Genomic DNA, 25,443 nt, shown 5'->3' with positions numbered 1-25,443 from the left:
GGTGGCTGTGGGCATGCACTTGCTGCCGCTGCCAGTGTTTATCTGCATGGCAGGAGGGCATTTGGGCGTTGCCAGGAAGGCGTTTTTATGTAGATTCCTCCTCCTCTTTCAGCACTGCATTGTGGTGCAAGCAAAAGAAGCAAATCCTGTCTGGCTTCCTCTCCGGCCTTTATTCACCTCCCTCCCGCTTAGTAGCTGTAAATGTGTGTGAGCCTGCAGGGCCCCATGGAATTGCCTAGGAGTAGGCTGAATCAATCGCTGCAAGGGGTGAACAGCAGTATTAGGCAGGCTCGGTCAACGGCCGGCCCATTCGGGTTATCGCTTCTCGGCCTTTTGGCTAAGATCAAGTGTAGTATCTGTTCTTATCAGTTTAATATCTGATACGTCCCCTATCTGGGGACCATATATTAAATGGATTTTTCGAACAGGGAGATGGAAATAGAGCTTGCTCTGTCCACTCCACGCATTGACCTGGTATTGCAGTATTTCCAGGACCGGTGCACCCTTCCCTTATGTGTTGACTAAAATCAGATTCCAAAAGTGCTATTTGTGTTTGCTATTGTTTTTGTCTTTCTGATGGGATCTCCCCTTTTAATCCCATTATTTCAACACCTGTTGGACAATGCATTTGTACAGTCATGTGTGATAATGAGCTCATTTATTAAATGCAATTAATTAATACATTGCCACCTCTTGTTGTGTGTGTGTGTGTGTGTGTGTGTGTGTGTCTTCTGTGTTTCTGTGTTTCCGGCATTTCACATTGGAACAGCTCATTCACCTTCCTTGTCTTCTCTCCGCCCTCCCTTTTAGGTAAGTTAAAGAGCTGCACCTGAGCCAGCCACTGATTGATGCAGCACCACAGTCAAATAGTGGAGTGGAGTGGAGTAGGGGAACAGCAAACAGCCATTAAAGCAGCCAGCCGCCTACCCGCCACAATGGACCTACCTGTGTACACTAGATGGATGTGATGGAATGTACTGTCGTCCCTACATTTCAAGAAGAAGTAAGAATTGCAGTTGCAACAAACCCTTGCTTGCCTACAAAGAGAGCAGCAATTTGGATTTGTTACTATGTTACCTGGAAGAATAACAAACTGTGCAAGGATGGAGGTTGTAGGAGCAAAGAGAAGTTGTCTGTAAAGTTGGTGGATGCCTATTTTCCATTTTGCAGTCCCTTGTCTCCCTCTTGTGGCCTCCTGGAGGCAAGTAGCTGTGCAAAAAAAAGACAGCCTGGCGGCCGGCTGTTGCAGTGTTGCCCTCTCAGGCAACACTGAGTGACTGACTGAGCCGCACCGTCTTATATAAAGTTCAGACGGAACTTTGCACGTGTCATAGTGGAGCCCTCAGGATTCCAGAGCCAGCTTTCTGACATCATAATGGGGCCTGCCTCAGAGATAAAAGCCTGGGCCCAGGCAGTGTTGGTCAGTGCTGCTCAGCAGGCAGCACCGGACTGGATTGGATTAAAGCTGATACAAGGTGTGAAGGAACAAGGGGTGGCTGTGGGCATGCACTTGCTGCCGCTGCCAGTGTTTATCTGCATGGCAGGAGGGCATTTGGGCGTTGCCAGGAAGGCGTTTTTATGTAGATTCCTCCTCCTCTTTCAGCACTGCATTGTGGTGCAAGCAAAAGAAGCAAATCCTGTCTGGCTTCCTCTCCGGCCTTTATTCACCTCCCTCCCGCTTAGTAGCTGTAAATGTGTGTGAGCCTGCAGGGCCCCATGGAATTGCCTAGGAGTAGGCTGAATCAATCGCTGCAAGGGGTGAACAGCAGTATTAGGCAGGCTCGGTCAACGGCCGGCCCATTCGGGTTATCGCTTCTCGGCCTTTTGGCTAAGATCAAGTGTAGTATCTGTTCTTATCAGTCCTTGTAAGGATAGATAGCTCGGAGAACCACTGGGGGCTATAAACACTAGCTTAGCGATCCAAGAGCGTTCCAGACGAAGCCGGCGACGAACTGCGGAGAAGAACCAGCGAAGACGACGATCCAGAAGGGAGAAGCCGCCATCGGGGAAGAAGCTCCGGGAGATCGCTGCCGGGAAGAAGAAGGAGAACTGCGACAGAGACCTTCGGAGAAGAGCCGCTGCTGAAGGGGATCTTTGAAGAAGCTCGGCCGCAGAAGAAGCTCGACGAGGAACCGCTGCGGAAGAAATTTCGTGGAAGAACCTCGGCCAGCAAGGAGAAGATTTGCATAGCTCCGCCCCCTTCGGGAAAGAGCTATCGAAGATCCTCCCCAAGCGACAGGAACAGCTGGAAGAAGCCATGGCCTCAACCAGCAACCCTGCCACCCAGAAGAAGAAGGCTGATGGACCAGGTGAGCCGGCCCAGGCCAGGACATCTCCTCCTGAAGCCTCCTTAAGCCAACAGGCCACCAGGAAGCCGAACCAGGCTGCTCCAACCCTGGAGCCCTGGATGAAGCAGACGGTGGCCCTGAAGCTGAAGGAGGTGGACGGGAGAGTGCCGGACATGACGGAAGAAGTGTTCTGCCAGAAGATGCTCCTGGACCAGGGCTTCGCTAAGCCGGAGACCATCAGCATCCAGGCCTTCATGACCGGGATGTTCTTCGTGACCTTCGCTTCGATCAACATCTGCAGAAGGTACTGGGAGATGGTGAAAGCGGCGAGGCCTGAATCCCCTTTCTCTCGCTTTGTGGGCAACTGCCCTGTCCAAAGAGAGGAAAGGCGGGTGACGGTCTCAATGCGGAACCCACACACCCCCGGCAAAGACATCACCACGCTCCTGAAGCGGTTCTGCACAGTGGTGAGGGAACCCACCCACATCCTGAACGGACTCGGCTTCTGGACTGGCAAGTGGTCGGTAATCGTCCGACTGAACAAGGATTCCAGCGCGGAAGACGGCCTCCAACACCTGCCCCAGTCATTCTCGCTGGGCAACTCCTACGGCCTCATCTACTACCCGGACATGCCGCAGATCTGCAGGAGATGCAGCAAGAAGGGTCATTCGGTGAAGGACTGCAAGGAGGACGCCTGCAAGAACTGCCGGGTAACAGGACACGAGACCAAAGACTGCCCGAAACGGACAATGTGCAACCTCTGCGGACAAGCAGCCCACTCCTACAAGGACTGCCCGAAGAGGGATCGATCCTGGGCAACTGTAGCGGCGAAAGCTCCGGCCAGAGGGAACCCCGCCCCAGCCAGAGCTCCAGCGGCGCAGAAGACCGGGAATAAGAAGGATGGTAAGAAGACGACAGTCCCTCCCCCCCGTCTCCCGGCCCTCCCTCGCCCTACCCTTCCCACCCTCCCTCGCCCGGCCCTCCCCACCCCCCCGTCCCCAACCCCTGTCACCCCCACTGAGGCTCTCACCTTCTCCTACCCACCCATCTCAGTGGTCCTGTCACCTGCACCTCTCCCAACCCAGCCTCCCTTCTCCCCAGCTCCAGCAGCACTAACATCTTCCCCTCCAGCTGCTGGAGTCCTCTCCCTGGAGGATTTTCCCCCTCTTGTCTCCTCAGGTGCCATCCAGAGGAAGAGAAAGGTGAGGGACAGCCCAGCTGCTGAGTCCTCAAAGCGACAAGTCGTGGAAATCTGCGAAGATTCCCTTGCGCAGCAGGAGGAAATGGAGCAGATGGTGGAGGAACTCGTGTCTGAACCTGAGGTCATCGACTTCACAACAGACATCCAGGTGGCTACAATCCTGGAACAATTTTTGGCAGAGGGCCTGCTGGATCTTTCGGACCCGCCAGGAGAGGAGGATCCGCCCGACCGGACTGGTAACTAAGGTGTATCGTTTGCACTGACCTTCTTTATTCTCCCCCATGGCTGCTAAACTTAACATCTTTAGCCTCAATGTGAGGAGTGTTAGAGATAGGACTAGATGTCAGATGGTGCTAACTTTTCTTTCCAAGCAGTCGAGTGATGTATTTATGCTGCAGGAATGTACTCTCCCCTCTTCCAGGTCATACCATCATCTGGCCAGGCAGTGGACCCATGGCCCGTCCTACTGGTCTGGTGGGGGCGACTGTAAGTCTGCAGGGGTTGCCATCCTGATTAGGGGAAGCGTATTTACTGTTGACTCTGTCCAGGAGCTCGCCTGCGGCCGCTTGTTGGTCGTAGACGGTTCCTGGGCAGGAGAGCCGATTAGGCTCATCAACGTGTACGCTCCCCCTATGAAGGCTGAGCGCCTGGAACTATTCCAGACCCTGCGGACCCAGCTCGCCACCACTAGGGCAGTGGTGATGGCCGGGGACTTCAACTGCCCCATCGAAGAGGATGGACGAAGTTCCGGCACTTCAATCAAACTGGATGTCAGTTCCAAACTGCTTATCGAGATGGTAACCGAAGCATCCTTGCAGGACGTTGTGGGCTCCATGGGGATTGGCTCTGTGAACTATTCATGGAGCCGACCCGATGGCTCACTTCGTTCTCGGATTGACTTTGTGTTCACCTCCCGGGCAGTCAAGCAGCATGGGCACTCCATGGTCCCCTGCTTCTTCTCTGACCACAGGGCCATTCTCTTCCAGGGTGCCATCGGCCACGGTTTTCCTCCCGGCCCTGGCTCCTGGAAGCTGAATTGTGCCCTGCTGGAAAGAGAGGAGGTACTGGCGGAACTTAGAGACGCCTATATTGTTTGGAGGAATGATAAAGTTTTCTTTGACAAAACCTGTGACTGGTGGGAATATGTTAAAGTTGAATTTCGTTGTTTCTTTCAGGCAAAAAGTCGTCAACAGGCGTGTGAGAGGAAGAGAGACTTCAGAGAGATGCAGCGTCAGCTGCGATCCCTGCAAGACCTCCTTCAATGCGGCTGGGACGTCAGGAAGGAGCTGGAGGAAGCCAAAAAGGGCCTGAAAAGGCACTTTGAGGAGGAATCCAAGCGAATTGTCTTTCGTTCCAAGGTGGAGAACCTGGAGAAGGGTGAGAAATGTAACTCGTTCTTTTTCAGGAAACTCCATGCCGGCCACACGCCCCTGAAGGAACTTCGAGATGAGACCGGAAACATGCATTCTGGGAAGAAGGAGGTGATGGGAGTCGTCACAGACTACTACCGAAGCCTCTACTCCCGGAAAACCACTGACCCCGAAGCCGCCGATAAATTCCTGTCAGGTATCACTAATCATCTTGATCCTGCAGGTACGGAGGCTATGGATGTACCCCTGACGGTGGAGGAACTGCTCTCTGCCGCTAAATCCTTCAGACCCGGCAGGACCCCGGGCAGTGATGGTCTCCCAGCAGAGCTCTATGTAGCGCTGGGGGACTTGATCAGTCCGGACCTGCTGGAGCTCTATGAGGAGATGGTGGTGGAGGGTAGAATGCCACCGTCCTTGAGAGAAGGCATGATCACGATCTTGTATAAGCGGAAGGGGGAGAGATGTGACCTGAAAAACTGGCGTCCCATCTCTCTCCTGAACGTGGACTACAAGATCCTCGCCAAAGTATTGGCCAACAGACTGAAGGTTGTCATCGGACAGATCATCGGATCGGACCAAACCTGCGGCATTCCTGGCCGTAGGGTGGCCGACAGTCTTGCCCTGGTGAGGGACACGGTGCATTACATGCAAAGCCGCCGTACACACGCGGCCCTGGTCAGTCTGGATCAGGAGAAGGCTTTTGACCGGGTCTCTCACGAATTCATGGGTAAGGCTCTGCGTAGGCTGCGGCTTGGCAGGTTGTTCTGTTTGTATGTTAACCTGATGTATTGCGACATTTACAGCTCGGTGCTGGTGAACGGCTGGAAGACTGACCCCTTTCCTGTATCGTCGGGGGTTAGACAAGGCTGTCCTCTTTCACCTCTCCTTTTTGTTTGTGTTATAGAGCTCTTCGCAGAGGCTATCCGGCAGAATGGAGAGATCAGAGGGATCACCGCACCAGGTCCAGGACACTTCGAGGTCAAATGCTCGCTGTACATGGACGACGTGACCGTCTTCTGCGCTGACCAGAGTTCGGTGACTGCACTCGTCCAGACCTGTGAGGAGTTCGGACGCGCTTCAGGGGCAAAAGTCAACTGCGGGAAGTCGGAAGCCATGCTCTTCGGAAAGTGGTACCTGCCTTCTCCTGCCTCCTTCCCGTTTACTATCAAGCCGGACTTCATCAAAATTCTGGGAGTCTGGTTCGGTAAGGAAGGTGCAGCCCTAAAGTCGTGGGAAGAACGCTTGGCCAAAGTCAACCAAAGGATCGGACTGTGGAGCCTCAGACAACTCACTATTGAGGGCAAAGCAATGGTCCTGCGTAACGAAGTCTTGCCTGTGCTACAATACACTGCACAGGCATGGCCCCCTCTTGCCACCGTCTCGAGGGCCATTACCAGGACTGTGTTTCGCTTCATCTGGGGCTCGAAAATGGACAGAGTAAAGCGGACTGTTATGTACAAGGAGCCCCGCAAAGGTGGGAAGGGTATACCCGACATTCCCACTCTGCTGCGGATCGCTTTTGTATGTGACTGTGTTCGTAGGACTCTGAGGACAGCAAACGGCTCTGCGGGCAAGGCCATGTCCCGCTACTTCCTCCTTCCCCTCTGGCGAGGTTTTGGCTGGGACAAGTGGGACAGCTCCTTCCCTTACAACTGGCACGCTCCCTGGTTCTACGGAGATGTCGTCCGGTTCGTGAGGGAGCATCAACTGGAGGGTCTTAAGCCCGACTTGTGGAAACCTAAGACGATCCACAAGCACATCAGAGCAAAGGACTCACTGGAGTCTGTTCCAGGGCTTCATGCCGACACGTTGGAGACTGTTTGGACTAACGTGTCATCTGGCAGGTTGACCAACGGGCACAAGGACATTTCATGGATGGCCATCCAGGGAGGACTGCCTCTTAGGTCATTCATGCATGCCCGCAACCTGTGCAAGACCCGGTACTGCCCCAGGTGCCCCTTCACGGAGGAAACATCTTTGCACATTTTCTGGCAGTGCCCCTTTGCACAGGGTCTGTTGAAAGCCTTGGAACATGAACTCAAGGACTCAGTACCCAGGAACAGACTGTCGTACCGCTCGGTACTTTATGGACTATTTCCTGGGAATACCACGGATGGAGCAATCCAGGAAGCCTGGCGCCTTATGAACTGCTTTAAGGACGCTATATGGTTTGCCAGGAACCGTCTGATTTTGCGGAGAGAGAGTGTGTCCGTCCAGGACTGCCGCAGGCTGATCCACAGCCTGCTCAGAGACTATTCCACCTGGGACAGCCCGGACGTCGATGAGGAAGAGGACTGATACTCCCCTTCCCCCCACTCTCCCTTCCTGTGTGTTGTCTTTCAATAAAGCTTCGGGCCTGTGATTTCCCCCTTCCCTATCCCCTCCTACCCACTCCCCTATCCCATCACTTGTCTGTAATGCTTTGTTGTTTGGCTTTAGTGAATGCAAGAATGTTAGTGTAGCATGTGGTGTAATGTATAGCATAGGCTAGCCTGTACTGTGTATTATACTGTCATGTTATGTTTGACGACTGTTATTATTTATTATTTGCTGCTTCATGGCTTGCGCTGCGTCGCAGTAATGTTTGTATGATGACGATTGATTGTCAATAAAGCATTTTTCAATCAAAAAATCTGTTCTTATCAGTTTAATATCTGATACGTCCCCTATCTGGGGACCATATATTAAATGGATTTTTCGAACAGGGAGATGGAAATAGAGCTTGCTCTGTCCACTCCACGCATTGACCTGGTATTGCAGTATTTCCAGGACCGGTGCACCCTTCCCTTATGTGTTGACTAAAATCAGATTCCAAAAGTGCTATTTGTGTTTGCTATTGTTTTTGTCTTTCTGATGGGATCTCCCCTTTTAATCCCATTATTTCAACACCTGTTGGACAATGCATTTGTACAGTCATGTGTGATAATGAGCTCATTTATTAAATGCAATTAATTAATACATTGCCACCTCTTGTTGTGTGTGTGTGTGTGTGTGTGTGTGTGTGTGTGTGTGTGTGTGTGTGTGTGTCTTCTGTGTTTCTGTGTTTCCGGCATTTCACATTGGAACAGCTCATTCACCTTCCTTGTCTTCTCTCCGCCCTCCCTTTTAGGTAAGTTAAAGAGCTGCACCTGAGCCAGCCACTGATTGATGCAGCACCACAGTCAAATAGTGGAGTGGAGTGGAGTAGGGGAACAGCAAACAGCCATTAAAGCAGCCAGCCGCCTACCCGCCACAATGGACCTACCTGTGTACACTAGATGGATGTGATGGAATGTACTGTCGTCCCTACATTTCAAGAAGAAGTAAGAATTGCAGTTGCAACAAACCCTTGCTTGCCTACAAAGAGAGCAGCAATTTGGATTTGTTACTATGTTACCTGGAAGAATAACAAACTGTGCAAGGATGGAGGTTGTAGGAGCAAAGAGAAGTTGTCTGTAAAGTTGGTGGATGCCTATTTTCCATTTTGCAGTCCCTTGTCTCCCTCTTGTGGCCTCCTGGAGGCAAGTAGCTGTGCAAAAAAAAGACAGCCTGGCGGCCGGCTGTTGCAGTGTTGCCCTCTCAGGCAACACTGAGTGACTGACTGAGCCGCACCGTCTTATATAAAGTTCAGACGGAACTTTGCACGTGTCATAGTGGAGCCCTCAGGATTCCAGAGCCAGCTTTCTGACATCATAATGGGGCCTGCCTCAGAGATAAAAGCCTGGGCCCAGGCAGTGTTGGTCAGTGCTGCTCAGCAGGCAGCACCGGACTGGATTGGATTAAAGCTGATACAAGGTGTGAAGGAACAAGGGGTGGCTGTGGGCATGCACTTGCTGCCGCTGCCAGTGTTTATCTGCATGGCAGGAGGGCATTTGGGCGTTGCCAGGAAGGCGTTTTTATGTAGATTCCTCCTCCTCTTTCAGCACTGCATTGTGGTGCAAGCAAAAGAAGCAAATCCTGTCTGGCTTCCTCTCCGGCCTTTATTCACCTCCCTCCCGCTTAGTAGCTGTAAATGTGTGTGAGCCTGCAGGGCCCCATGGAATTGCCTAGGAGTAGGCTGAATCAATCGCTGCAAGGGGTGAACAGCAGTATTAGGCAGGCTCGGTCAACGGCCGGCCCATTCGGGTTATCGCTTCTCGGCCTTTTGGCTAAGATCAAGTGTAGTATCTGTTCTTATCAGTCCTTGTAAGGATAGATAGCTCGGAGAACCACTGGGGGCTATAAACACTAGCTTAGCGATCCAAGAGCGTTCCAGACAAAGCCGGCGACGAACTGCGGAGAAGAACCAGCGAAGACGACGATCCAGAAGGGAGAAGCCGCCATCGGGGAAGAAGCTCCGGGAGATCGCTGCCGGGAAGAAGAAGGAGAACTGCGACAGAGACCTTCGGAGAAGAGCCGCTGCTGAAGGGGATCTTTGAAGAAGCTCGGCCGCAGAAGAAGCTCGACGAGGAACCGCTGCGGAAGAAATTTCGTGGAAGAACCTCGGCCAGCAAGGAGAAGATTTGCATAGCTCCGCCCCCTTCGGGAAAGAGCTATCGAAGATCCTCCCCAAGCGACAGGAACAGCTGGAAGAAGCCATGGCCTCAACCAGCAACCCTGCCACCCAGAAGAAGAAGGCTGATGGACCAGGTGAGCCGGCCCAGGCCAGGACATCTCCTCCTGAAGCCTCCTCAAGCCAACAGGCCACCAGGAAGCCGAACCAGGCTGCTCCAACCCTGGAGCCCTGGATGAAGCAGACGGTGGCCCTGAAGCTGAAGGAGGTGGACGGGAGAGTGCCGGACATGACGGAAGAAGTGTTCTGCCAGAAGATGCTCCTGGACCAGGGCTTCGCTAAGCCGGAGACCATCAGCATCCAGGCCTTCATGACCGGGATGTTCTTCGTGACCTTCGCTTCGATCAACATCTGCAGAAGGTACTGGGAGATGGTGAAAGCGGCGAGGCCTGAATCCCCTTTCTCTCGCTTTGTGGGCAACTGCCCTGTCCAAAGAGAGGAAAGGCGGGTGACGGTCTCAATGCGGAACCCACACACCCCCGGCAAAGACATCACCACGCTCCTGAAGCGGTTCTGCACAGTGGTGAGGGAACCCACCCACATCCTGAACGGACTCGGCTTCTGGACTGGCAAGTGGTCGGTAATCGTCCGACTGAACAAGGATTCCAGCGCGGAAGACGGCCTCCAACACCTGCCCCAGTCATTCTCGCTGGGCAACTCCTACGGCCTCATCTACTACCCGGACATGCCGCAGATCTGCAGGAGATGCAGCAAGAAGGGTCATTCGGTGAAGGACTGCAAGGAGGACGCCTGCAAGAACTGCCGGGTAACAGGACACGAGACCAAAGACTGCCCGAAACGGACAATGTGCAACCTCTGCGGACAAGCAGCCCACTCCTACAAGGACTGCCCGAAGAGGGATCGATCCTGGGCAACTGTAGCGGCGAAAGCTCCGGCCAGAGGGAACCCCGCCCCAGCCAGAGCTCCAGCGGCGCAGAAGACCGGGAATAAGAAGGATGGTAAGAAGACGACAGTCCCTCCCCCCCGTCTCCCGGCCCTCCCTCGCCCTACCCTTCCCACCCTCCCTCGCCCGGCCCTCCCCACCCCCCCGTCCCCAACCCCTGTCACCCCCACTGAGGCTCTCACCTTCTCCTACCCACCCATCTCAGTGGTCCTGTCACCTGCACCTCTCCCAACCCAGCCTCCCTTCTCCCCAGCTCCAGCAGCACTAACATCTTCCCCTCCAGCTGCTGGAGTCCTCTCCCTGGAGGATTTTCCCCCTCTTGTCTCCTCAGGTGCCATCCAGAGGAAGAGAAAGGTGAGGGACAGCCCAGCTGCTGAGTCCTCAAAGCGACAAGTCGTGGAAATCTGCGAAGATTCCCTTGCGCAGCAGGAGGAAATGGAGCAGATGGTGGAGGAACTCGTGTCTGAACCTGAGGTCATCGACTTCACAACAGACATCCAGGTGGCTACAATCCTGGAACAATTTTTGTCAGAGGGCCTGCTGGATCTTTCGGACCCGCCAGGAGAGGAGGATCCGCCCGACCGGACTGGTAACTAAGGTGTATCGTTTGCACTGACCTTCTTTATTCTCCCCCATGGCTGCTAAACTTAACATCTTTAGCCTCAATGTGAGGAGTGTTAGAGATAGGACTAGATGTCAGATGGTGCTAACTTTTCTTTCCAAGCAGTCGAGTGATGTATTTATGCTGCAGGAATGTACTCTCCCCTCTTCCAGGTCATACCATCATCTGGCCAGGCAGTGGACCCATGGCCCGTCCTACTGGTCTGGTGGGGGCGACTGTAAGTCTGCAGGGGTTGCCATCCTGATTAGGGGAAGCGTGTTTACTGTTGACTCTGTCCAGGAGCTCGCCTGCGGCCGCTTGTTGGTCGTAGACGGTTCCTGGGCAGGAGAGCCGATTAGGCTCATCAACGTGTACGCTCCCCCTATGAAGGCTGAGCGCCTGGAACTATTCCAGACCCTGCGGACCCAGCTCGCCACCACTAGGGCAGTGGTGATGGCCGGGGACTTCAACTGCCCCATCGAAGAGGATGGACGAAGTTCCGGCACTTCAATCAAACTGGATGTCAGTTCCAAACTGCTTATCGAGATGGTAACCGAAGCATCCTTGCAGGACGTTGTGGGCTCCATGGGGATTGGCTCTGTGAACTATTCATGGAGCCGACCCGATGGCTCACTTCGTTCTCGGATTGACTTTGTGTTCACCTCCCGGGCAGTCAAGCAGCATGGGCACTCCATGGTCCCCTGCTTCTTCTCTGACCACAGGGCCATTCTCTTCCAGGGTGCCATCGGCCACGGTTTTCCTCCCGGCCCTGGCTCCTGGAAGCTGAATTGTGCCCTGCTGGAAAGAGAGGAGGTACTGGCGGAACTTAGAGACGCCTATATTGTTTGGAGGAATGATAAAGTTTTCTTTGACAAAACCTGTGACTGGTGGGAATATGTTAAAGTTGAATTTCGTTGTTTCTTTCAGGCAAAAAGTCGTCAACAGGCGTGTGAGAGGAAGAGAGACTTCAGAGAGATGCAGCGTCAGCTGCGATCCCTGCAAGACCTCCTTCAATGCGGCTGGGACGTCAGGAAGGAGCTGGAGGAAGCCAAAAAGGGCCTGAAAAGGCACTTTGAGGAGGAATCCAAGCGAATTGTCTTCCGTTCCAAGGTGGAGAACCTGGAGAAGGGTGAGAAATGTAACTCGTTCTTTTTCAGGAAACTCCATGCCGGCCACACGCCCCTGAAGGAACTTCGAGATGAGACCGGAAACATGCATTCTGGGAAGAAGGAGGTGATGGGAGTCGTCACAGACTACTACCGAAGCCTCTACTCCCGGAAAACCACTGACCCCGAAGCCGCCGATAAATTCCTGTCAGGTATCACTAATCATCTTGATCCTGCAGGTACGGAGGCTATGGATGTACCCCTGACGGTGGAGGAACTGCTCTCTGCCGCTAAATCCTTCAGACCCGGCAGGACCCCGGGCAGTGATGGTCTCCCAGCAGAGCTCTATGTAGCGCTGGGGGACTTGATCAGTCCGGACCTGCTGGAGCTCTATGAGGAGATGGTGGTGGAGGGTAGAATGCCACCGTCCTTGAGAGAAGGCATGATCACGATCTTGTATAAGCGGAAGGGGGAGAGATGTGACCTGAAAAACTGGCGTCCCATCTCTCTCCTGAACGTGGACTACAAGATCCTCGCCAAAGTATTGGCCAACAGACTGAAGGTTGTCATCGGACAGATCATCGGATCGGACCAAACCTGCGGCATTCCTGGCCGTAGGGTGGCCGACAGTCTTGCCCTGGTGAGGGACACGGTGCATTACATGCAAAGCCGCCGTACACACGCGGCCCTGGTCAGTCTGGATCAGGAGAAGGCTTTTGACCGGGTCTCTCACGAATTCATGGGTAAGGCTCTGCGTAGGCTGCGGCTTGGCAGGTTGTTCTGTTTGTATGTTAACCTGATGTATTGCGACATTTACAGCTCGGTGCTGGTGAACGGCTGGAAGACTGACCCCTTTCCTGTATCGTCGGGGGTTAGACAAGGCTGTCCTCTTTCACCTCTCCTTTTTGTTTGTGTTATAGAGCTCTTCGCAGAGGCTATCCGGCAGAATGGAGAGATCAGAGGGATCACCGCACCAGGTCCAGGACACTTCGAGGTCAAATGCTCGCTGTACATGGACGACGTGACCGTCTTCTGCGCTGACCAGAGTTCGGTGACTGCACTCGTCCAGACCTGTGAGGAGTTCGGACGCGCTTCAGGGGCAAAAGTCAACTGCGGGAAGTCGGAAGCCATGCTCTTCGGAAAGTGGTACCTGCCTTCTCCTGCCTCCTTCCCGTTTACTATCAAGCCGGACTTCATCAAAATTCTGGGAGTCTGGTTCGGTAAGGAAGGTGCAGCCCTAAAGTCGTGGGAAGAACGCTTGGCCAAAGTCAACCAAAGGATCGGACTGTGGAGCCTCAGACAACTCACTATTGAGGGCAAAGCAATGGTCCTGCGTAACGAAGTCTTGCCTGTGCTACAATACACTGCACAGGCATGGCCCCCTCTTGCCACCGTCTCGAGGGCCATTACCAGGACTGTGTTTCGCTTCATCTGGGGCTCGAAAATGGACAGAGTAAAGCGGACTGTTATGTACAAGGAGCCCCGCAAAGGTGGGAAGGGTATACCCGACATTCCCACTCTGCTGCGGATCGCTTTTGTATGTGACTGTGTTCGTAGGACTCTGAGGACAGCAAACGGCTCTGCGGGCAAGGCCATGTCCCGCTACTTCCTCCTTCCCCTCTGGCGAGGTTTTGGCTGGGACAAGTGGGACAGCTCCTTCCCTTACAACTGGCACGCTCCCTGGTTCTACGGAGATGTCGTCCGGTTTGTGAGGGAGCATCAACTGGAGGGTCTTAAGCCCGACTTGTGGAAACCTAAGACGATCCACAAGCACATCAGAGCAAAGGACTCACTGGAGTCTGTTCCAGGGCTTCATGCCGACACGTTGGAGACTGTTTGGACTAACGTGTCATCTGTCAGGTTGACCAACGGGCACAAGGACATTTCATGGATGGCCATCCAGGGAGGACTGCCTCTTAGGTCATTCATGCATGCCCGCAACCTGTGCAAGACCCGGTACTGCCCCAGGTGCCCCTTCACGGAGGAAACATCTTTGCACATTTTCTGGCAGTGCCCCTTTGCACAGGGTCTGTTGAAAGCCTTGGAACATGAACTCAAGGACTCAGTACCCAGGAACAGACTGTCGTACCGCTCGGTACTTTATGGACTATTTCCTGGGAATACCACAGATGGAGCAATCCAGGAAGCCTGGCGCCTTATGAACTGCTTTAAGGACGCTATATGGTTTGCCAGGAACCGTCTGATTTTGCGGAGAGAGAGTGTGTCCGTCCAGGACTGCCGCAGGCTGATCCACAGCCTGCTCAGAGACTATTCCACCTGGGACAGCCCGGACGTCGATGAGGAAGAGGACTGATACTCCCCTTCCCCCCACTCTCCCTTCTTGTGTGTTGTCTTTCAATAAAGCTTCGGGCCTGTGATTTCCCCCTTCCCTATCCCCTCCTACCCACTCCCCTATCCCATCACTTGTCTGTAATGCCTTGTTGTTTGGCGTTAGTGAATGCAAGAATGTTAGTGTAGCATGTGGTGTAATGTATAGCATAGGCTAGCCTGTACTGTGTATTATACTGTCATGTTATGTTTGACGACTGTTATTATTTATTATTTGCTGCTTCATGGCTTGCGCTGCGTCGCAGTAATGTTTGTATGATGACGATTGATTGTCAATAAAGCAATTTTCAATCAAAAATCTGTTCTTATCAGTTTAATATCTGATACGTCCCCTATCTGGGGACCATATATTAAATGGATTTTTCGAACAGGGAGATGGAAATAGAGCTTGCTCTGTCCACTCCACGCATTGACCTGGTATTGCAGTATTTCCAGGACCGGTGCACCCTTCCCTTATGTGTTGACTAAAATCAGATTCCAAAAGTGCTATTTGTGTTTGCTATTGTTTTTGTCTTTCTGATGGGATCTCCCCTTTTAATCCCATTATTTCAACACCTGTTGGACAATGCATTTGTACAGTCATGTGTGATAATGAGCTCATTTATTAAATGCAATTAATTAATACATTGCCACCTCTTGTTGTGTGTGTGTGTGTGTGTGTGTGTGTGTGTGTGTGTGTGTGTGTCTTCTGTGTTTCTGTGTTTCCGGCATTTCACATTGGAACAGCTCATTCACCTTCCTTGTCTTCTCTCCGCCCTCCCTTTTAGGTAAGTTAAAGAGCTGCACCTGAGCCAGCCACTGATTGATGCAGCACCACAGTCAAATAGTGGAGTGGAGTGGAGTAGGGGAACAGCAAACAGCCATTAAAGCAGCCAGCCGCCTACCCGCCACAATGGACCTACCTGTGTACACTAGATGGATGTGATGGAATGTACTGTCGTCCCTACATTTCAAGAAGAAGTAAGAATTGCAGTTGCAACAAACCCTTGCTTGCCTACAAAGAGAGCAGCAATTTGGATTTGTTACTATGTTACCTGGAAGAATAACAAACTGTGCAAGGATGGAGGTTGTAGGAGCAAAGAGAAGTTGTCTGTAAAGTTGGTGGATGCCTATTTTCCATTTTGCAGTCCCTTGTCTCCCTCTTGTGGCCTCCTGGAGGCAAGTAGCTGTGCAAAAAAAAGACAGCCTGGCGGCCGGCTGTTGCAGTGTTGCCCTCTCAGGCAACACTGAGTGACTGACTGAGCCGCACCGTCTTATATAAAGTTCAGACGGAACTTTGCACGTGTCATAGTGGAGCCCTCAGGATTCCAGAGCCAGCTTTCTGACATCATAATGGGGCCTGCCTCAGAGATAAAAGCCTGGGCCCAGGCAGTGTTGGTCAGTGCTGCTCAGCAGGCAGCACCGGACTGGATTGGATTAAAGCTGATACAAGGTGTGAAGGAACAAGGGGTGGCTGTGGGCATGCACTTGCTGCCGCTGCCAGTGTTTATCTGCATGGCAGGAGGGCATTTGGGCGTTGCCAGGAAGGCGTTTTTATGTAGATTCCTCCTCCTCTTTCAGCACTGCATTGTGGTGCAAGCAAAAGAAGCAAATCCTGTCTGGCTTCCTCTCCGGCCTTTATTCACCTCCCTCCCGCTTAGTAGCTGTAAATGTGTGTGAGCCTGCAGGGCCCCATGGAATTGCCTAGGAGTAGGCTGAATCAATCGCTGCAAGGGGTGAACAGCAGTATTAGGCAGGCTCGGTCAACGGCCGGCCCATTCGGGTTATCGCTTCTCGGCCTTTTGGCTAAGATCAAGTGTAGTATCTGTTCTTATCAGTCCTTGTAAGGATAGATAGCTCGGAGAACCACTGGGGGCTATAAACACTAGCTTAGCGATCCAAGAGCGTTCCAGACGAAGCCGGCGACGAACTGCGGAGAAGAACCAGCGAAGACGACGATCCAGAAGGGAGAAGCCGCCATCGAGGAAGAAGCTCCGGGAGATCGCTGCCGGGAAGAAGAAGGAGAACTTCGGAGAAGAGCCGCCGCTGAAGGGGATCTTCGAAGAAGCTCGGCCGCAGAAGAAGAAGCTCGACGAGGAACCGCTGCGGAAGAAATTTCGTGGAAGAACCTCGGCCAGCAAGGAGAAGATTTGCATAGCTCCGTCCCCTTCGGGAAAGAGCTATCGAAGATCCTCCCCAAGCGACAGGAACAGCTGGAAGAAGCCATGGCCTCAACCAGCAACCCTGCCACCCAGAAGGAGAAGGCTGATGGACCAGGTGAGCCGGCCCAGGCCAGGACATCTCCTCCTGAAGCCTCCTCAAGCCAACAGGCCACCAGGAAGCCGAACCAGGCTGCTCCAACCCTGGAGCCCTGGATGAAGCAGACGGTGGCCCTGAAGCTCAAGGAGGTGGACGGGAGAGTGCCGGACATGACGGAAGAAGTGTTCTGCCAGAAGATGCTCCTGGATCAGGGCTTCGCTAAGCCGGAGACCATCAGTATCCAGGCCTTCATGACCGGGATGTTCTTCGTGACCTTCGCTTCGATCAACATCTGCAGAAGGTACTGGGAGATGGTGAAAGCGGCGAGGCCTGAATCCCCTTTCTCTCGCTTTGTGGGCAACTGCCCTGTCCAAAGAGAGGAAAGGCGGGTGACGGTCTCAATGCGGAACCCACACACCCCCGGCAAAGACATCACCACGCTCCTGAAGCGGTTCTGCACAGTGGTGAGGGAACCCACCCACATCCTGAACGGACTCGGCTTCTGGACTGGCAAGTGGTCGGTAATCGTCCGACTGAACAAGGATTCGAGCGCGGAAGACGGCCTCCAGCACCTGCCCCAGTCATTCTCGCTGGGCAACTCCTACGGCCTCATCTATTACCCGGACATGCCGCAGATCTGCAGGAGATGCAGCAAGAAGGGTCATTCGGTGAAGGACTGCAAGGAGGACGCCTGCAAGAACTGCCGGGTAACAGGACACGAGACCAAAGACTGCCCGAAACGGACAATGTGCAACCTCTGCGGACAAGCAGCCCACTCTTACAAGGACTGCCCGAAGAGGGATCGATCCTGGGCAACTGTAGCAGCGAAAGCTCCAGCCAGAGGGAACCCCGCCCCAGCCAGAGCTCCAGCGGCACAGAAGACCGGGAAAAAGAAGGATGGTAAGAAGACGACAGTCCCTCCCCCCCCTCTCCCGGCCCTCCCTCGCCCTACCCTTCCCACCCTCCCTCGCCCGGCCCTCCCCACCCCCCCGTCCCCAACCCCTGTCACCCCCACTGAGGCTCTCACCTTCTCCTACCCACCCATCTCAGTGGTCCTGTCACCTGCACCTCTCCCAACCCAGCCTCCCTTCTCCCCAGCTCCAGCAGCACTAACATCTTCCCCTCCAGCTGCTGGAGTCCTCTCCCTGGAGGATTTTCCCCCTCTTGTCTCCTCAGGTGCCATCCAGAGGAAGAGAAAGGTGAGGGACAGCCCAGCTGCTGAGTCCTCAAAGCGACAAGTCGTGGAAATCTGCGAAGATTCCCTTGCGCAGCAGGAGGAAATGGAGCAGATGGTGGAGGAACTCGTGTCTGAACCTGAGGTCATCGACTTCACAACAGACATCCAGGTGGCTACAATCCTGGAACAATTTCTGTCAGAAGGCCTGCTGGATCTTTCGGACCCGCCAGGCGAGGAGGATCCGCCCGACCGGACTGGTAACTAAGGTGTATCGTTTGCACTAACCTTCTTTATTCTCCCCCATGGCTGCTAAACTTAACATCTTTAGCCTCAATGTGAGGAGTGTTAGAGATAGGACTAGATGTCAGATGGTGCTAACTTTTCTTTCCAAGCAGTCGAGTGATGTATTTATGCTGCAGGAATGTACTCTCCCCTCTTCCAGGTCATACCATCATCTGGCCAGGCAGTGGACCCATGGCCCGTCCTACTGGTCTGGTGGGGGCGACTGTAAGTCTGCAGGGGTTGCCATCCTGATTAGGGGAAGCGTATTTACTGTTGACTCTGTCCAGGAGCTCGCCTGCGGCCGCTTGTTGGTCGTAGACGGTTCCTGGGCAGGAGAGCCGATTAGGCTCATCAACGTATACGCTCCCCCTATGAAGGCTGAGCGCCTGGAACTATTCCAGACCCTGCGGACCCAGCTCGCCACCACTAGGGCAGTGGTGATGGCCGGGGACTTCAACTGCCCCATCGAAGAGGATGGACGAAGTTCCGGCACTTCAATCAAGCTGGATGTCAGTTCCAAACTGCTTATCGAGATGGTAACCGAAGCATCCTTGCAGGACGTTGTGGGCTCCATGGGGATCGGCTCTGTGAACTATTCATGGAGCCGACCCGATGGCTCACTTCGTTCTCGGATTGACTTTGTGTTCACCTCCCGGGCAGTCAAGCAGCATGGGCACTCCATGGTCCCCTGCTTCTTCTCTGACCACAGGGCCATTCTCTTCCAGGGTGCCATCGGCCACGGTTTTCCTCCCGGCCCTGGCTCCTGGAAGCTGAATTGTGCCCTGCTGGAAAGAGAGGAGGTACTGGCGGAACTTAGAGACGCCTATATTGTTTGGAGGAATGATAAAGTTTTCTTTGACAAAACCTGTGACTGGTGGGAATATGTTAAAGTTGAATTTCGTTGTTTCTTTCAGGCAAAAAGTCGTCAACAGGCGTGTGAGAGGAAGAGAGACTTCAGAGAGATGCAGCGTCAGCTGCGATCCCTGCAAGACCTCCTTCAATGCGGCTGGGACGTCAGGAAGGAGCTGGAGGAAGCCAAAAAGGGCCTGAAAAGGCACTTTGAGGAGGAATCCAAGCGAATTGTCTTTCGTTCCAAGGTGGAGAACCTGGAGAAGGGTGAGAAATGTAACTCGTTCTTTTTCAGGAAACTCCATGCCGGCCACACGCCCCTGAAGGAACTCCGAGATGAGACCGGAAACATGCATTCTGGGAAGAAGGAGGTGATGGGAGTCGTCACAGACTACTACCGAAGCCTCTACTCCCGGAAAACCACTGACCCCGAAGCCGCCGATAAATTCCTGTCAGGTATCACTAATCATCTTGATCCTGCAGGTACGGAGGCTATGGACGTACCCCTGACGGTGGAGGAACTGCTCTCTGCCGCTAAATCCTTCAGACCCGGCAGGACCCCGGGCAGTGATGGTCTCCCAGCAGAGCTCTATGTAGCGCTGGGGGACTTGATCTGTCCGGACCTGCTGGAGCTCTATGAGGAGATGGTGGTGGAGGGTAGAATGCCACCGTCCTTGAGAGAAGGCATGATCACGATCTTGTATAAGCGGAAGGGGGAGAGATGTGACCTGAAAAACTGGCGTCCCATCTCTCTCCTGAACGTGGACTACAAGATCCTCGCCAAAGTATTGACCAACAGACTGAAGGTTGTCATCGGACAGATCATCGGATCGGACCAAACCTGCGGCATTCCTGGCCGTAGGGTGGCCGACAGTCTTGCCCTGGTGAGGGACACGGTGCATTACATGCAAAGCCGCCGTACACACGCGGCCCTGGTCAGTCTGGATCAGGAGAAGGCTTTTGACCGGGTCTCTCACGAATTCATGGGTAAGGCTCTGCGTAGGCTGCGGCTTGGCAGGTTGTTCTGTTTGTATGTTAACCTGATGTATTGCGACATTTACAGCTCGGTGCTGGTGAACGGCTGGAAGACTGACCCCTTTCCTGTATCGTCGGGGGTTAGACAAGGCTGTCCTCTTTCACCTCTCCTTTTTGTTTGTGTTATAGAGCTCTTCGCAGAGGCTATCCGGCAGAATGGAGAGATCAGAGGGATCACCGCACCAGGTCCAGGACACTTCGAGGTCAAATGCTCGCTGTACATGGACGACGTGACCGTCTTCTGCGCTGACCAGAGTTCGGTGACTGCACTCGTCCAGACCTGTGAGGAGTTCGGACGCGCTTCAGGGGCAAAAGTCAACTGCGGGAAGTCGGAAGCCATGCTCTTCGGAAAGTGGTACCTGCCTTCTCCTGCCTCCTTCCCGTTTACTATCAAGCCGGACTTCATCAAAATTCTGGGAGTCTGGTTCGGTAAGGAAGGTGCAGCCCTAAAGTCGTGGGAAGAACGCTTGGCCAAAGTCAACCAAAGGATCGGACTGTGGAGCCTCAGACAACTCACTATTGAGGGCAAAGCAATGGTCCTGCGTAACGAAGTCTTGCCTGTGCTACAATACACTGCACAGGCATGGCCCCCTCTTGCAACGGTCTCGAGGGCCATTACCAGGACTGTGTTTCGCTTCATCTGGGGCTCGAAAATGGACAGAGTAAAGCGGACTGTTATGTACAAGGAGCCCCGCAAAGGTGGGAAGGGTATACCCGACATTCCCACTCTGCTGCGGATCGCTTTTGTATGTGACTGTGTTCGTAGGACTCTGAGGACAGCAAACGGCTCTGCGGGCAAGGCCATGTCCCGCTACTTCCTCCTTCCCCTCTGGCGAGGTTTTGGCTGGGACAAGTGGGACAGCTCCTTCCCTTACAACTGGCACGCTCCCTGGTTCTACGGAGATGTCGTCCGGTTTGTGAGGGAGCATCAACTGGAGGGTCTTAAGCCCGACTTGTGGAAACCTAAGACGATCCACAAGCACATCAGAGCAAAGGACTCACTGGAGTCTGTTCCAGGGCTTCATGCCGACACGTTGGAGACTGTTTGGACTAACGTGTCATCTGGCAGGTTGACCAACGGGCACAAGGACATTTCATGGATGGCCATCCAGGGAGGACTGCCTCTTAGGTCATTCATGCATGCCCGCAACCTGTGCAAGACCCGGTACTGCCCCAGGTGCCCCTTCACGGAGGAAACATCTTTGCACATTTTCTGGCAGTGCCCCTTTGCACAGGGTCTGTTGAAAGCCTTGGAACATGAACTCAAGGACTCAGTACCCAGGAACAGACTGTCGTACCGCTCGGTACTTTATGGACTATTTCCTGGGAATACCACGGATGGAGCAATCCAGGAAGCCTGGCGCCTTATGAACTGCTTTAAGGACGCTATATGGTTTGCCAGGAACCGTCTGATTTTGCGGAGAGAGAGTGTGTCCGTCCAGGACTGCCGCAGGCTGATCCACAGCCTGCTCAGAGACTATTCCACCCGGGACAGCCCGGACGTCGATGAGGAAGAGGACTGATACTCCCCTTCCCCCCACTCTCCCTTCTTGTGTGTTGTCTTTCAATAAAGCTTCGGGCCTGTGATTTCCCCCTTCCCTATCCCCTCCTACCCACTCCCCTATCCCATCACTTGTCTGTAATGCTTTGTTGTTTGGCGTTAGTGAATGCAAGAATGTTAGTGTAGCATGTGGTGTAATGTATAGCATAGGCTAGCCTGTACTGTGTATTATACTGTCATGTTATGTTTGACGACTGTTATTATTTATTATTTGCTGCTTCATGGCTTGCGCTGCGTCGCAGTAATGTTTGTATGATGACGATTGATTGTCAATAAAGCAATTTTCAATCAAAAATCTGTTCTTATCAGTTTAATATCTGATACGTCCCCTATCTGGGGACCATATATTAAATGGATTTTTCGAACAGGGAGATGGAAATAGAGCTTGCTCTGTCCACTCCACGCATTGACCTGGTATTGCAGTATTTCCAGGACCGGTGCACCCTTCCCTTATGTGTTGACTAAAATCAGATTCCAAAAGTGCTATTTGTGTTTGCTATTGTTTTTGTCTTTCTGATGGGATCTCCCCTTTTAATCCCATTATTTCAACACCTGTTGGACAATGCATTTGTACAGTCATGTGTGATAATGAGCTCATTTATTAAATGCAATTAATTAATACATTGCCACCTCTTGTTGTGTGTGTGTGTGTGTGTGTGTGTGTGTGTGTGTGTGTGTGTGTGTGTGTGTGTGTGTGTGTGTGTCTTCTGTGTTTCTGTGTTTCCGGCATTTCACATTGGAACAGCTCATTCACCTTCCTTGTCTTCTCTCCGCCCTCCCTTTTAGGTAAGTTAAAGAGCTGCACCTGAGCCAGCCACTGATTGATGCAGCACCACAGTCAAATAGTGGAGTGGAGTGGAGTAGGGGAACAGCAAACAGCCATTAAAGCAGCCAGCCGCCTACCCGCCACAATGGACCTACCTGTGTACACTAGATGGATGTGATGGAATGTACTGTCGTCCCTACATTTCAAGAAGAAGTAAGAATTGCAGTTGCAACAAACCCTTGCTTGCCTACAAAGAGAGCAGCAATTTGGATTTGTTACTATGTTACCTGGAAGAATAACAAACTGTGCAAGGATGGAGGTTGTAGGAGCAAAGAGAAGTTGTCTGTAAAGTTGGTGGATGCCTATTTTCCATTTTGCAGTCCCTTGTCTCCCTCTTGTGGCCTCCTGGAGGCAAGTAGCTGTGCAAAAAAAAGACAGCCTGGCGGCCGGCTGTTGCAGTGTTGCCCTCTCAGGCAACACTGAGTGACTGACTGAGCCGCACCGTCTTATATAAAGTTCAGACGGAACTTTGCACGTGTCATAGTGGAGCCCTCAGGATTCCAGAGCCAGCTTTCTGACATCATAATGGGGCCTGCCTCAGAGATAAAAGCCTGGGCCCAGGCAGTGTTGGTCAGTGCTGCTCAGCAGGCAGCACCGGACTGGATTGGATTAAAGCTGATACAAGGTGTGAAGGAACAAGGGGTGGCTGTGGGCATGCACTTGCTGCCGCTGCCAGTGTTTATCTGCATGGCAGGAGGGCATTTGGGCGTTGCCAGGAAGGCGTTTTTATGTAGATTCCTCCTCCTCTTTCAGCACTGCATTGTGGTGCAAGCAAAAGAAGCAAATCCTGTCTGGCTTCCTCTCCGGCCTTTATTCACCTCCCTCCCGCTTAGTAGCTGTAAATGTGTGTGAGCCTGCAGGGCCCCATGGAATTGCCTAGGAGTAGGCTGAATCAATCGCTGCAAGGGGTGAACAGCAGTATTAGGCAGGCTCGGTCAACGGCCGGCCCATTCGGGTTATCGCTTCTCGGCCTTTTGGCTAAGATCAAGTGTAGTATCTGTTCTTATCAGTTTAATATCTGATACGTCCCCTATCTGGGGACCATATATTAAATGGATTTTTCGAACAGGGAGATGGAAATAGAGCTTGCTCTGTCCACTCCACGCATTGACCTGGTATTGCAGTATTTCCAGGACCGGTGCACCCTTCCCTTATGTGTTGACTAAAATCAGATTCCAAAAGTGCTATTTGTGTTTGCTATTGTTTTTGTCTTTCTGATGGGATCTCCCCTTTTAATCCCATTATTTCAACACCTGTTGGACAATGCATTTGTACAGTCATGTGTGATAATGAGCTCATTTATTAAATGCAATTAATTAATACATTGCCACCTCTTGTTGTGTGTGTGTGTGTGTGTGTGTGTGTGTGTGTCTTCTGTGTTTCTGTGTTTCCGGCATTTCACATTGGAACAGCTCATTCACCTTCCTTGTCTTCTCTCCGCCCTCCCTTTTAGGTAAGTTAAAGAGCTGCACCTGAGCCAGCCACTGATTGATGCAGCACCACAGTCAAATAGTGGAGTGGAGTGGAGTAGGGGAACAGCAAACAGCCATTAAAGCAGCCAGCCGCCTACCCGCCACAATGGACCTACCTGTGTACACTAGATGGATGTGATGGAATGTACTGTCGTCCCTACATTTCAAGAAGAAGTAAGAATTGCAGTTGCAACAAACCCTTGCTTGCCTACAAAGAGAGCAGCAATTTGGATTTGTTACTATGTTACCTGGAAGAATAACAAACTGTGCAAGGATGGAGGTTGTAGGAGCAAAGAGAAGTTGTCTGTAAAGTTGGTGGATGCCTATTTTCCATTTTGCAGTCCCTTGTCTCCCTCTTGTGGCCTCCTGGAGGCAAGTAGCTGTGCAAAAAAAAGACAGCCTGGCGGCCGGCTGTTGCAGTGTTGCCCTCTCAGGCAACACTGAGTGACTGACTGAGCCGCACCGTCTTATATAAAGTTCAGACGGAACTTTGCACGTGTCATAGTGGAGCCCTCAGGATTCCAGAGCCAGCTTTCTGACATCATAATGGGGCCTGCCTCAGAGATAAAAGCCTGGGCCCAGGCAGTGTTGGTCAGTGCTGCTCAGCAGGCAGCACCGGACTGGATTGGATTAAAGCTGATACAAGGTGTGAAGGAACAAGGGGTGGCTGTGGGCATGCACTTGCTGCCGCTGCCAGTGTTTATCTGCATGGCAGGAGGGCATTTGGGCGTTGCCAGGAAGGCGTTTTTATGTAGATTCCTCCTCCTCTTTCAGCACTGCATTGTGGTGCAAGCAAAAGAAGCAAATCCTGTCTGGCTTCCTCTCCGGCCTTTATTCACCTCCCTCCCGCTTAGTAGCTGTAAATGTGTGTGAGCCTGCAGGGCCCCATGGAATTGCCTAGGAGTAGGCTGAATCAATCGCTGCAAGGGGTGAACAGCAGTATTAGGCAGGCTCGGTCAACGGCCGGCCCATTCGGGTTATCGCTTCTCGGCCTTTTGGCTAAGATCAAGTGTAGTACCTGCTCAAGCTGAGGTTAGTAATCATCCCTGCCGGTGGTACGTGGGCCATCGTAGGGGGATGACAGAACGCCGAGGTGAGGGCAGGGAACCACAACGGTCATCGCTCTGGTGTACGCATTTGGTTTAAAGGTACCATTTGTAGGTGACCAGGCGACCGCCGGATCGAGGTCATTAGGCCGGGTAGTTTGGAAGCCCGAGTTGCTATGTGCCCCAGGGCTGGTGACCCTGGGGTGCCCTAACTCACTGGGGGTGGGATCCCACTGAGTGAAGGCACACTTGCACGCACTCTCTTTCACGCTATATGAGCACACACCTTTATTCTCCCGGCCTTCTGGCTGGGAGATGAGGAATTTTTTTATACCTGGCGGATGTCCAGGCTGTATCACAGCGCACATCCACTTATTTAATTTTGTTTTTCACTGTGTGTTTGTCACGTTTGTCACAAGGATTTTGGGATGCGGTGCCCTTTTGGGACCCTCCTGAGGTCTAGGGGGAAAATGTGTGGCCTTCTGGTTCCTTTTTCCCCTGCAACCCGGCCTCCCTTCTTCGGAGGGGAGGTGCAACTAGGATGCAGGCTCCTAGGTGGACACTGGGGTGGCAGCCCAGGTAGAAGCCTAGGAGTGTGTTTGGGTCT

At 52.8% G+C, this 25,443-nt stretch overlaps 4 non-coding genes and 5 pseudogenes across 4 annotated transcripts; all 9 read left to right on the top strand.

The window, feature by feature from the left end:
- The first annotated feature begins 317 nt into the window (after positions 1-317).
- LOC142653572 (U2 spliceosomal RNA) lies at positions 318-508 on the top strand. The gene has a single exon (XR_012848500.1). It is a non-coding gene; the product is annotated as a U2 spliceosomal RNA (small nuclear RNA).
- Positions 509-1,808: 1,300 nt separating this feature from the next.
- Positions 1,809-1,910, top strand: LOC142654536 (U2 spliceosomal RNA; annotated as a pseudogene).
- A 5,559-nt stretch (positions 1,911-7,469) lies between these two features.
- LOC142653790 (U2 spliceosomal RNA) lies at positions 7,470-7,644 on the top strand (annotated as a pseudogene).
- A 1,322-nt stretch (positions 7,645-8,966) lies between these two features.
- On the top strand, positions 8,967-9,068 carry LOC142654535 (U2 spliceosomal RNA; annotated as a pseudogene).
- A 5,546-nt stretch (positions 9,069-14,614) lies between these two features.
- On the top strand, positions 14,615-14,801 carry LOC142653908 (U2 spliceosomal RNA). Its single transcript, XR_012848757.1, has one exon. It is a non-coding gene; the product is annotated as a U2 spliceosomal RNA (small nuclear RNA).
- Positions 14,802-16,115: 1,314 nt separating this feature from the next.
- Positions 16,116-16,217, top strand: LOC142654534 (U2 spliceosomal RNA; annotated as a pseudogene).
- A 5,536-nt stretch (positions 16,218-21,753) lies between these two features.
- On the top strand, positions 21,754-21,940 carry LOC142653907 (U2 spliceosomal RNA). The gene has a single exon (XR_012848756.1). It is a non-coding gene; the product is annotated as a U2 spliceosomal RNA (small nuclear RNA).
- Positions 21,941-23,276: 1,336 nt separating this feature from the next.
- LOC142653571 (U2 spliceosomal RNA) lies at positions 23,277-23,467 on the top strand. Its single transcript, XR_012848499.1, has one exon. It is a non-coding gene; the product is annotated as a U2 spliceosomal RNA (small nuclear RNA).
- A 1,302-nt stretch (positions 23,468-24,769) lies between these two features.
- LOC142654727 (U2 spliceosomal RNA) lies at positions 24,770-24,839 on the top strand (annotated as a pseudogene).
- The last annotated feature ends 604 nt before the right edge of the window (positions 24,840-25,443 follow it).

Source organism: Rhinoderma darwinii, chromosome 5 (genome assembly GCF_050947455.1).
Source record: "Rhinoderma darwinii isolate aRhiDar2 chromosome 5, aRhiDar2.hap1, whole genome shotgun sequence".
Classification (NCBI taxonomy): domain Eukaryota; kingdom Metazoa; phylum Chordata; class Amphibia; order Anura; family Rhinodermatidae; genus Rhinoderma; species Rhinoderma darwinii.
The sequence above is the reverse complement of the archived record's forward strand: the minus strand, read 5'-3'. Positions and strand labels throughout refer to the sequence as shown.